The sequence below is a fragment of the Microcaecilia unicolor genome, chromosome 7 (genome assembly GCF_901765095.1).
Source record: "Microcaecilia unicolor chromosome 7, aMicUni1.1, whole genome shotgun sequence".
Taxonomy (NCBI): Eukaryota; Metazoa; Chordata; class Amphibia; order Gymnophiona; family Siphonopidae; genus Microcaecilia; species Microcaecilia unicolor.
In genome coordinates this window covers 70,980,887-70,989,374 of record NC_044037.1, presented here as the reverse complement: position 1 = coordinate 70,989,374, position 8,488 = coordinate 70,980,887, and positions in this window count along the sequence as shown.

Below are 8,488 nucleotides of genomic sequence, written 5' to 3'. Positions count from 1 at the left end.
AAGGAAGTTTGAAAAAGTTTAAAGCTTTGTTAAAAGTTCACTACTGTTGAATAACTTTTGAAGGTCATATTCTGGGGTGATTAAAGTCTCCCTCTTTTGTGTGTTTTTTTTCCTCTTTTAGTTTGATGTTTTGTTATGAATGTATATGTTCTTTCCTATCTGTTATGAAGTTCTTTTCATTCTCTACTAATGGATTTGCATTTTAATTGTACACCACTGTGATCTTATTGGCCAAGCGATGTATCAAATTCTAAATAAACTAAACTAAATTATATGGAGCATGCTCAGTTTCTATGGGTGGGGCCTTCAAGGTTACAGGCCTTTTCTATGTGGATGCCCTATGTACTGCTATGTCCTGTGTTTGCTGCCTACTACTACTACTACTACTACTATTTAGCATTTCTATAGCGCTACAAGGCATACGCAGCGCTGCACAAACATAGAAGAAAGACAGTCCCTGCTCAAAGAGCTTACAATCTAATAGACAAAAAATAAATAAAGTAAGCAAATCAAATCAATTAATGTGAACAGGAAGGAAGAGAGGAGGGTAGGTGGAGGCGAGTGGTTACGAGTCAAAAGCAATGTTAAAGAGGTGGGCTTTCAGTCTAGATTTAAAGGTGGCCAAGGATGGGGCAAGACGTAGGGGCTCAGGAAGTTTATTCCAGGCATAGGGTGCAGCGAGACAGAAGGCGCGAAGTCTGGAGTTGGCAGTAGTGGAGAAGGGAACAGATAAGAAGGATTTATCCATGGAGCGGAGTGCACGGGAAGGGGTGTAGGGAAGGACAAGTGTGGAGAGATACTGGGGAGCAGCAGAGTGAGTACATTTATAGGTTAGTAGAAGAAGTTTGAACAGGATGCGAAAACGGATAGGGAGCCAGTGAAGGGTCTTGAGGAGAGGAGTAGTATGAGTAAAGCGATCCTGGCGGAAGATGAGACGGGCAGCAGATTTTTGAACCAACTGGAGAGGGGAGAGGTGACTAAGTGGGAGGCCAGCAAGAAGCAGATTGCAGTAGTCTAAACGAGAGGTGACAAGGGTGTGGATGAGGGTTTTGGTAGAGTGCTCGGAAAGAAAGGGGCGGATTTTACAGATGTTGTAAAGAAAGAAACGACAGGTCTTGGCAATCTGCTGGATATGAGTAGAGAAGGAGAGAGAAGAGTCAAAGATGACCCCAAGGTTTCGAGCTGAGGAGACAGGGAGAATGAGAGAGCCATCAACAGAAATAGAAAATGGGGGGAGCGGGGAGGTGGATTTGGGGGGGAAAATGAGAAGCTCGGTTTTGGTCATATTTAATTTCAGGTGGCGTTGAGACATCCAGACAGCAATGTCAGACAAGCACGCTGAAACTTTGGTTTGAATGCAAGGTGAGATATCAGGAGTAGAAAGGTAGATTTGGGAGTCATCAGCATAGAGATGGTAGGAAAAGCCATGGGATGAGATTAATGAACCAAGGGAAGAAGTGTAGATAGAAAAGAGGAGGGGACCAAGAACAGAACCCTGAGGTACGCCGTCAGGCAGAGGGATAGAAGTAGAAGAGGATCCACAGATACCTAGGAAAGCAGCTGGACATGTGTGACCTTTCAAGACTTGCTAGGTTCAGGACTGGCTTCACCTTGTGCATTTAGGGATGAAACTACAGTGTAGTAAATTTTAAAAAAATTGGAGAAAATTTTTCTTCACCCAACACATAATTAAACTCTGGAATTCGTTGCCGGAGAACGTGGTGAAGGTGGTTAGCTTAGCAGAGTTTAAAAAGGGGTTAGACGGTTTCCTAAAGGACAAGTCCATAAACCACTACTAAATGGACTTGGAAAAAATCCACAATTCCAGGAATAACATGTATAGAATGTTTGTACATTTGGGAAGCTTGCCAGGTGCCCTTGGCCTGGATTGGCCGCTGTTGTGGTCAGGATGCTGGGCTCAATGGACCCTTGGTCTTTTCCCAGTGTGGCATTACTTATGTACTTATAGAGGGTTGGTAGTGCTATTTTCCCTCTGCCACTGTATAATCTAGTGTAAAGTATATTTGCAAGAATTGAGTGGGGTGAGACACAGGCCGATGCTGCAGCTCTTGACAGCTGGCTTTCCAAGTGGATTGGATGATCTGCTGGAAGTGTTTTCACTATAACATCTAGTCCTGTGTGTCAGCATTCTCAAGGCAAAGTTTGGGCATTTTCAGAGCAGTTGAGTGATATATGGCAGAAATGAAGGGGAAGTTTACATACTGGTTTTTCAGGCCATTGTTATATTATACTTGGATACCACCTAGCCTTCCTTTGTAATCTGTAGGATTGTCATACATTTTTGGCATGGGGGGGATATTTGAAGCACATTTGAAATGCCAGATCCAGAGTAAGCTTTGCCTCTGCTGCCTGGTACTCTGTAAGGTCTGTGAGGAACACTGAAGAAGTACTGTATTAGCAAACTGATTGCAGTGTAATTAATCAAAGAATTATTAGTGAACATTGCCCTGGAAGCACAGATACATAAGTAAACCAGAGCTCAGGTGCTGTCAGTCCAGAAGAGGTGCTATGAGAGGACTTTCTTTGGGGAAGAAAACTTTATTGGTGAGTATTTTACCTGCTGGAAAATTGCATTTAAACTTGGTAAAAGGTAGAATTTGGGTTAAATAGGTAATCTTAGTGTTTTTATTTAAAGTTATTCTACTTATTTAGCAAAGACACTTTAGGGAATAGTTTTAAAGTCTCTGTTAGAGTTTCAGATAAAAGCTATTTTAGAGAATAGGCTAGCATTTAAATGTGCTGTTTTAGAGTTTGCCATAGCTTCAAAGTTGAGCACAGCTAGTAGCTAAAAAAGCCACTGTTTAGAGTTTAATTCTCTCCTACCCACCTCAGCTCACACCCACTCCCATCTAATCTTTGGTTTATAGGCATTGAATCAATTAGGAGTCCAGAAGCCAGTATTCAGCTGGCAACAGTCAGCATTTTTTTTACAACAGTGATGGCTACATTGGCTTTGGATAATCAGTTCTAGGTCATCTCCGGGGACCAGCACTAAATATCTGGGGCTAATTTACACCGCCCTAGCTGCCAGAGCTTATGCAGGTCCAGACTGATATTCAGCTGGGGCCCGCATAAGAAAGCTATGTGAGCCCTGGCTGTACATCGGCTGGGACCTGCATAATAATTTCTTTATATTTTGAAGCCCTCCAAATCCCCCTCCAAGCCTCCCACATAACTCCATTCCTTTCTAGTTTACGAGTATCAATGCCCTTCCCCTCCTTCTCAAAAGAGACCCCCAACTCCCCCCTGAGAAATTGTGGCATCCATTTTGCAAGTGCATCCACAAGGGGCAGGAGCAAGGGAGCTTTGGTCTTGCCCCTACTGACCCCACTAGAACCACCAGGGAGACAGGTAGACCTGGAGGAACCTACCTATACATCAGGGGGTTGGGGTAGGGGTGTTGATACTCATGACCTGGGGGAGAAGTGGTAGGAGGAAGAGGGCTATTTGGGAGCCCAGGAAGGTGATCAAGAGGGCTTTTAAACTAAAAAATAGTGATGTGAATCCTGGCCAATATTCACAATGGGTGAAGTTAGGACAGCTATTGAGTTGTCCTAAATTCACTCACTTAGCTATGCAGTGCCGGCACTGAATACTGTTGGCACCTGCATAACCCCCGGCTCCTCCTCAATACTGTCTCCAGTGCTGCCCCTGACCTGCCCACTTTTTTTGTTCAGCAGTCTGTGGGGATGTTCAATAGCACTGTCCGGTAGAATATCTCCACTTAGGCAGCGGTAAGTGATTTAAGTGGGCAGGAGAGGTTTTTAGGTCTAGGAGGACAACCTAATAAAAAAAATAATAACTAAATATTAGCATAACCCAACAAATAACTAGCAATCTTAGGGGACTTTAATTGACATACTTCAGTTCCATTAGTAATTTAACTACTCACCAATACTAAGATGCTGGTAGCAATTCATCCACAAACGGGGGCTATCCAGACTTTTTCACTGAGTGACATATGTTTGATTATCTCCAATTTGGTGAGAGGTCATATGTGTGTACTCAGTGTAAAAAGCTCTTAGTGCTCAGGGAATGGGTTTAATCCCTGGAGGCTAAATTAGCAGACTTGGAGAAGCGGAAGCAGGCAGAGGTATATAGAGGAGTCCTACAAGAACATGGTACAGAAGTCCCACCTCCAGTCTGGCAACGTCTTTGCTGCCTTAAGGGCCCTTTTACTAAGCCGCGTAGGCGCCTACGCATGTCCAATGCATATCAATTTTGAGTTACCGCCCGGCTACCGCGTAGCCCTTGCGGTCATTTCATTTTTGACGCATCCACTAGGCGTGCCAGAAAGTACTTTTATTTTCTGGCGTGCAGGTGGTAATGGGGCAGTAATCATCATTCTACGCATATAGACCATTTTTGCCTGGTTACCGTGTGAGACCTTACTGCTAGGTCAATAGCTGGCGGTAAGGTCTCAAACCCAAAAAGGCAAAAATTTTAAATGATAGTTAAATGATTAAATGATAGTTCAAGGGATGAATCAGATCGTCTGACATGTATTCTCCCTTTCACTGAAGTTAGTCAGAAGTTAGTGCAGATTATGAAGACACATTGGCATATAGTTCAGCTTTACCCTTGCTTTCAGGAGTTTCCAAAGATATCGTATACCAGGGGTAAAACATTGGGAGAACAGTTAGGATCTAATAAGTTTTTTGATCCTCATTCTAATGACATTGGGGGGGGGGGGGGGGGGCTCAGTTGGTGTGTGGGCGCTGTCAGTGGTGTAAACTAGCGATCACAGGTTTTGCATGGTCGGTCCCAGGGATGCGGAGAATATTGAAAGCTAGAGACGTCACTACTTGTGATACCAGTAACATGGTATATATTATAGAATGCCCATGTAAATTAATTTATGTGGGGAGGAGCGCACAACCTATCAAGGTGCGTCTTACTGAACATAAATCTCGCATTACCACTCAGAATATTCAGGCACCTTTGGTTGACCATTGGTTGCAGCAACAGCATACTGTGGTTGACATTAGATGGAGAATAGTAGAACATGCAGGGCCGGGTAAGGAAGGTGGATCAGTTGGGAAATTATTGCATTACAGGGAGCAGTGGTATATTTACACTTTGCAGACGGTCGCTCCGGATGGCTTAAATGCTGAGCTGGAATGGGCATCGTTGATTTGAAGAAGATAATAACTAGGCAAGATTGAATGACCTATGGGAGTCAAGGGGCGGGATTATTACGTCATCTGGAGTTTAAGGGATTTAAACAGGTAGAAGGAACGCCTCCACCAACTTTGCAAGGGGGTTGATCCCGAATAGTAGAAGCAGAGCTGGTGCTAATGGAGGCTTGGGGTAAGGAAACTTTATGAAGTTAACTTTAACTTATTACTGCTTGGGAATTAGTAAAGGATAGGATTCTCAAGCGGTGGCAGTAGTAAATTACTATATATATTTTTTCTCATAGGGGAGTGTCCTTGAGACAGCTCGTCTTCAGGCGAAACATGCATGTCGGACAGTAAAACCCCTGGGTTGGACATAAAAAGATAAGTTTGAAAAATAGTAGTAATGAGTGATTAGTAAAAAATTTGTAAAAGATTTAAAAGAATTAATCGAGTGAGCCGATGAAGAGCTGGGTACTGGTTACATTGCTATGTCTATTAGCAATGAGCACCGCTGAGGTCACCAACCTGCTTATTTTCGAAGGAGATCGCCGGCCATCTTCCGACACAAATCGGGAGATGGCCGGCCATCTTCTAAACCCGGCCAAATCGGTATAGTCGAAAGCCGATTTTGGCCGGGTTCAACTGCTTTCCATCGCGGAGCCGACCAAACTTCAAGGGGGCGTTTCGGCAGGGTACAGAAGGCGGGATGGGGGCATGGTTACGAGACGTCCGGCTTCGCTCGATAATGGAAAAAACAAAGCCGGCCCTGACAAGCATTTCACCGGCTTCACTTGGTCCCTTTTTTTTCATGACCAAGCTTCAAAAAGGTGCCCCAACTGACCAGATGACCACCGGAGGGAATTGGGGATCAACTCCCCTTACTCCCCCAGTGGTCACCAACCCCCTCCCACCCCCCCCCCACCCCCCAAAATTTTTTTGCAAGCCTCTATGCCAGCCTCAAATGTCATACCCAGCTCCCTGACAGCAGTATGCAGGTCCCTGGAGCAGTTTTTAGTGGGTGCAGTGCACTTCAGGCAGGTAGAACCAGGCCCATCCCCCCCTACCTGTTACACTTGTGGTAAATGTTAAGCCCTCCAACCCCCCCCGAAAACCCACTGTACCCACATGTAGGTGCCCCTCTTCATCCCTAAGGGCTATGTTAGTGGTGTACAGTTGTGGGGAGTGGGTTTTGGGGGGATTTGGGGGGCTCAGCACACAAGGTAAGGGCGCTATGCACCTGGGAGCAATTTTTGAAGTCTACTGCAGTGCCCCCTAGGGTGCCCAGTTGGTGTCCTGGCATGTGAGGGGAACCAGTGCACTACAAATGCTGGCTCCTCCCACGACCAAAGGGCTTGCATTTGGCCGGGTTTGAGATGGCCGGGCACGATTTCCATTATGGCCGAAAACCGAAGCCGGCGATCTCTAAATCCGGCGATCTCAACATTTGACCTAAATGTTGAGATTTGGCCAGCCCCGACCATGTTATCGAAAGATAAGACGGCCGGCCATCTTTTTCGATAATACAGTTGGCTCCGCCCCTTTACAGAGACGACCTTGGAGATGGCCGGTGCCGTTTGATTATGCCCCTCCAAGATATTTTGAAGATGAGTCATTGAAGAATATCAGCAATTGTGATTCTTCGTGTTTTTGTAATTCATCTATTGGAGAACTATTGGATTACAAAAACACCAAGAATCACAATTGCTGATATTCTTCAATGACTCATCTTCAAAATATCTTGGAGGGGCATAATCAAACGGCACCGGCCATCTCCGGGGCCGTCTCCGTAAAGGGGTGGAGCCAACTGTCGGGGCAGGCCAAATCTCAACATTTAGGTCAAATGTTGAGATCGCCGGATTTAGAGATCGCCGGCTTCGGTTTTCGGCCATAATGGAAACCGGGCCCGGCCATCTCAAACCCGGCCAAATGCAAGCCCTTTGGTTGTGGGAGGAGCCAGCATTTGTAGTGTTTAAAAAAAAATTTTTTTTTTTTAAACCATTTATTTTATTAAAATTTTTTAAGGCATTTTTTTACAGGTGCACTGAAAAATGATTCTGCGCATGCCTAAAACACACGTCTACACTACTGCAGGCCGTTTTTCAGCGCACCTTTGTAAAAGGGCCCCTTAGAGAGGCAGGAAGTGATCCTGCAACCAGGACCTACCGTCCAGGGGATGTAATATCCTCTCACACTGAGATTGTGTCTCCAGGAGCTTCTGCCCAGGAGGGAAGGATTAGGACAGTTGTTTTAATTTGAGATTCTATTATTACTCATGTGTATAGCTGGGTGGCTGGTAAATGTGAGGACTGCTTGGTCCCTTGCCTCTCTGGTGTGAAGGTGGTAGACTTAATGCGTCACCTACATAAGAATTTAGACAACATTGGGGAGGAGATAGATCTCTTGTACATGTGGGTACCAACAACATAGGAAAATGTGGGAGGGAGATTCTGGAAGATAAATTTAGGCTCTTAGGTAGAAAACTGAAATCCAGAACCTCCAGAGTACCATTTTCAGAAGTGCTGCCCAGTTTACACACATGACCCTAGAGGCAGTTAGAGCTTTGTAGTATCAATGCATGGATGACAGGATGGTGCAGGGAAGAAGAATTTAGATTTGTTAGGAACTGGGCAACATTCTGGGGAAAGGAGAGCCTATCCTGAAAAGATGGGCTCTGCCTTAACCAGGATGGATCCAGGCTGCTGGTGCTAACATTTAAAATGGAGACAGAGCAGCTTTTAAACTAGAATCTGGGAGAAAGCCAACAGTCACTCAGGAATGCATGATTGGGAGTGAGGTATCTTTGAAGGATTCTATCAAAATAGAAAATTGGGCTTCCTGACAGAGAGGTTGCAACAAAGGCAAAAGTAAGGTAGGAGCCTTTCGTAGCACAAAGATTGCAAATTATCCTTGTTAACTGCTAAGCAGCTTGTGGGTACAAATAAAAAACACATTTTGAAATATCTTTATGCAAATGCTAGAAACCTAAAAAATAAGATGGGATATTTACAGTATATACAGGGCCGCCGAGAGACTGGGCAGGGCACAGGGCAAGGCCACCCCCGGGGCCCTGCCCCCAAGGTCATTGTCGCCGCTAGCCCCCCAGGTTGCCACGCCACAGTCCCCACCTGCCCCCTTCCTTTCACCACCGCGCCGGGCCCCCTGCATTGAAATCATCACAGAGCCTCACTTGTCACCTCGCTCCGTGACTGAAAGTGCAGGCAGCAGCGGCAGATCGGATTTGCCTCCCTTCGGGCCTTCCCTCCCTGTGTCCCGCCCTCGAGCAGACACAGGGAGGGACACAGGGAGGGAGGCCCGAAGGGAGGCGAATCTGATCTGCCGCTGCTGGC